Source organism: Phasianus colchicus, chromosome 12, assembly GCF_987193195.1.
Source record: "Phasianus colchicus chromosome 12, bPhaCol1.hap1.1, whole genome shotgun sequence".
NCBI classification, from domain to species: domain Eukaryota; kingdom Metazoa; phylum Chordata; class Aves; order Galliformes; family Phasianidae; genus Phasianus; species Phasianus colchicus.
Genome location: NC_143447.1, coordinates 13,834,484 through 13,839,210, shown reverse-complemented (window position 1 = coordinate 13,839,210; position 4,727 = coordinate 13,834,484).

The following is a 4,727-nucleotide window of genomic DNA, read 5'->3' as shown; positions in this document are numbered from 1 at the left end:
AATGGACCAACTCTGATAGCGCTCGCGAACCGAGACGGAATCAGGAGAGCTGGAGTCATTGGAGCCCTGTGGTTGTATTTCTCCAGTGACAAGGCTCTTCAGAGCTCAAGGACAGTAATTGAATGTAATGTCCAAAGCCCAAACCAGTCTACAAATCCCAATGCTGTGAATAGCAGACTTCGGAAGGGCTGCTTTCCTCATCTTATCTCTCACAGACAGTTACTGTGTTCTTGATGTAATTATAGTGATAAAACAATGTGACATAACTGCTTGCTTCTATCATGGTATCACTGCTGTTGACTTAAACGACAAGGTAATAATTTTATAAGAGACCTTTTATTTTTCTTTCCCTGGCAGCCACTAAGCATGGGAGCAGCTATCTCCGATAAAATGCATTATGCACATTTCACGAGTCCTAAAACTTTTTATCGGTTTTATTTATGCACTTCTCATCCAGGTGAAATTCTCATTTGTTCCTGCAGCATCTAGGCAGTGTCTCCAGCTAGCACAGGGACTGGTGTTTGCACAGTGGGACCTGAGCTGCAGACAGCAGCAGCAGCCGGTCACGCTTGATGCTTGGGAGAGGAGAGAGGGAACAAAGGCTCATTTCTGCACAATTCCCTCACTTTTCAGGCATTGGTGCATTGCAGACATGCAGGTCCCCCTACGCAGCTAGAGGAGGTGTCCTTGGATGGCTCTTGTGAGAGGGAGCCTGGCTAAAAATGAGCCACGTGAAGAGGATGAGAGATGGGATGCGGGCACCTCCCTTTTTTAATATATGGAAGGCCTGACCGTGTGTATCATTTGCTTTATATTAGCTGGGAAGCTGCAGCCTAGAGGCAGTCTGTGCGAGCTAACTTTCAAGCAATGGGAATCTAATCATATATATTTATGTCCCTGCACTCCCGTGTCTCGGCTGTACATTTACTGATGTAGCTTTCACAGGCATGCAAAGCCCTGCTGATCTATGCTGCTGTCTGACACTGTCAGCCAAACCTCACTGTGAAGCACAGGGTGGGAAGGGATGCAGAGTACATCCCTGTCCTGTAACTCCCTGTTGGGGTTGCACCACACAGGTGTGTAATGCAGCAAGCAGCTGCAATCCCTGGAAGTTGGAGGGGGAGATGCCCTAAAGCTCTGTCTTGCTGCATGCAATGTTGGTTGTGTAGAACAGTAAAAATACATTTTGTTTACCTGTGTGAACTTGTCAAAGAAGACGATAAACTCGGGCAATATCGCTATAGATAGACTTTGTGCTTGTTTGTGGGTATTCAGATTATTTTCTGGCTTCCTTACTTTCATTACAGGGCATGAGAATATCTGGAAGAAGCTGATATTTGCATTCGGTGACAATCAAATAGAGGAAGGAATCATCTGAGAATGCTAATGGGCAGCAAACCTTACAGGGCTTACAGTTTGAGCTTGTCAGAATGGCTCTTGGAGGAGGTTTGACAGTGCAGTTTTTGAACACGAGGAATTGTACATTGCTTTAAACCAACCCTGAGTCCTCTGCATGAGGAATGCAGGTTTTATCTTGAAGGCTCTGGGTTTTCTAGTGTTTGCCTCTGTGCCCAAGTGGTAAAAGAGGAGAGAAAAAGCTCAAACTTGCATACTGTAAAATCATTTTTTCTTTCTTTGGTTTCTCTTAAAGAACAATACCAAGTTTGGGAACAGGCAGGATGGGATTTGCAAAGTTACTACCAGTTTTAAAAGCTGTTCTTGGAAGCGAGCCCACAGAAGGTGAGGCCATTGTGATGTCTTTCCCAGTGTGCAGGCCTGAACAAAAAATGTGAAAGCAAACTTCCAGCGATGCCATTCCTCTTGCATGGAGAAAAACAGCCTTCCCTTTGCTTTATCATTGCTTTCAGGGGGAAAAGGGTGGTCTGCCCAATGTTGGTAGTGAGTGCTGGTAGCTGCACACCATCACCCTGCTCTGCACTGTTGGCTTTCCTCCTCTTCACTGGGCTGGGCAACCAGCACTGCTCTCTGCCTGTGCCTCTTCGTGCTGCTCATCCACTGTGCTGTCCCCAGGGGCAGCCCCTAATGACAGGCTGAGGAGTTGAAACAGGCATCAGGGTTAAGAGAAAGATGTAACTGCTGTTTTAATGCCTCTTTTGTAGTCTTTTCCCTTTGTATTGAAGGTGTCTGTTTAATACCAAGTGATGACTGCCCTGACTGTCACTCTCTTGGAGATACTGTGTTTAGGTGCCCTCCTGGGTTTTTCAGACAATCAAACGGTGGCACATGGCCTCGATAAACAAATGCCTTTGAAAATTCCCCACATTGCTATTGAAGTACCGGTGCTGCCGGACGGATGACCCGTCACTCTGCTTTTCACCCAGCTCTGTCATTCTCTCAGCCGGCGGCTTTTGTGTGCCTGGGAGCTGTGGTTGAGTTCCAGACAATGCAGAAAGACGTGTTTCACTAAGAACCCTTTCCACAATTGACTTGCTGCTGATGGGAGCTGCCAGGAGGAGCCCTGGTTCTTGGTCTCGTTGGAAGTGATGCTGGGCTGGCAATGGAGAAAGTGGGGATTGAGGAAGAGGGGCAGATATGGGATTGGGATGAATTTTAGTGAATTCATCTGGTGCCTGATCTAATGGTTGGCAACCCTGTCCACAGCAGGGGGATCAGACCTAGATGATTGCAGTGAAATTGCCAGGTCATGGCCTGAAACAATGGTTGAGCACCAGTGTGGCTCAGGAAGCTCAGGTGCAAGCAGTGTACCCAAGTGACTGGAAGGGGTGCACTCTGGGCCAGCCCCTCCTCACCCTCATTTAAGGGCTAGCAGCTGGATAGAGATTGCACTCCTCTTGAGGCATCACCAGTCATTGGAAGGGATGAGCTAATTTTTGTTCTTTGTTATCTTTTATTGCTCCATACCATTTGTATCCTGGTAGAAGGCACTGTCATTGCTTTCTTGTACTGCACAATGAGCTTTGATGTCCCTTCCAGCCCATGCTGTTCTATGAATTAATATTGATCATGTGGGTGAGAGGCTGCTTCCCAGTTGCTCAAATGGCCTACAGCAAAGTGAGGTCGGGATTTTGTTGTGCTGTTTTCTCCTTATTGCCAGTGAGGAGGAGATGGGGTCGTTCTCTAGGTCGGGATGCCTGCCTGATTGCTTGGTTGTCCAGAGGAGAGAGTCTGGACACAGACCTTGGGTTTGGAGATTCGATGATCTTTAAGGTCCATTCCAACCTTAAGCCATTCTACATTTTGTATCTTGTTGCAAGGGGAGCACGATAGGTGGGGCCAGCTGGAGAAAATATGGGTTTAATCCTGGACCACATCAAGAGCACGTGGGAACTCTCCTGTTTTCATGAGTATTTTTTCATTCAGTGCTTTCAGATACGGGAGCGTTTAATGGCTTTTTGTAGCATCTGGAAGGGGATCCCATGCCTGCTCCTTGTTTTCCCCTTTGATATTAATTCTGACCATGTAGTCCTTCTGCTGAGGGATGCGTGCAGCTCTTTGGGAGAGTATGAGGAGTGCTAGGCTTTCTGATAGTTGCATACTCTTGGCGTGCCTATGGGGCTGTGCAGGATGATTTTGGAGCTTATGTGCCTTCTACATTTTTGTATTTTTCTCTCAGCTTCCTTCTCAGAAACCTCGAGGAAAAAACAAAAAGGGAGGAGAGAAGCGTGAATCCCCTCTTTCAGCTAGTCCAAAGTGATCTCTCATTTTTATAAATGCTTCAGCAGTTCTCAGTCACTCTGTAAGCATTATGCTTTGGCCAGGTAGTTCACATTTATAAGGGATGTAAAGTAAATTAATTTTCAACCACAGTCATCCATATGACGTCACCTCCTCAATCACAAGCACAGGAGAGCTGCTGACCCAGGGCTCCAGCAGCTTCTTTCCGGGACAAGGAACAGACCATCCCTAAATCTTTCAAAAGCTTTTCCTGTTCCTTTGGAGAACAACTTCTCTGCTGAGCTGTGAGATGTCTTTGTGGTTCCAGGTGGGTGAAGTCTATGTGGCACAGACCAGGTCACCCTGAGCAGGGACCTGTCTTCAGAGCACTGCCTGATGTATGGTGCTCTCTGACATATTGCAGGGCACTGAGCATCGTTTGCTTTCTCCTGCATTGAGCAAAGGAGTATGTTTGGCTCAGTGACACCTTCCAGAGGTACCACCAGCTGTTTTGCACTCTTTGATTTCAAGGCATAAGAGAACCTGTCCTTTCTTCTTTGTCCTCATAGTTGCAAACAAAGTGCTTGCTTTCCCACTTGGGTTCTTCTGCTTTTATCTTCCAGCTGCTGCTGGTTCTTGCTCTGTTTTCCTGTGTGCAAGCAGAAACCTGTCTGGTATTTGAGATCTCTGCTGTTGGAGGTTACTAAACTGCTGTCCCTCACAACTGTCTGTTTTGGTTTTTTTTTTGATGCTCCTTTTAGTCCCTCACAGCAAAACATCTTCCCCACTTCCTCAGGTGGTTTTATAATTCTCTCCATCATCATCTCCAACTTTTCCACTCCTTGAAGTCCTTTGCAAAATGTATTTGTGAAAGCTGCTGTCGGTGTGCTGGCGTTGATCTGACCAGTGCAGTCTGAAGTCGCAAGCCAGCTCTCCATCCCTTTGCATTTAACTGAAGGCTGACTCCTTGATAGGAACTACTGACTACATAATTCTCTGAGAGCTCATGCAGTTACTTCTCTATCAAAAAATAACACTATTTGGAGTGCTTTGCTTTTTCTTTTTCATTGCACAGACACTCCCTCATACCT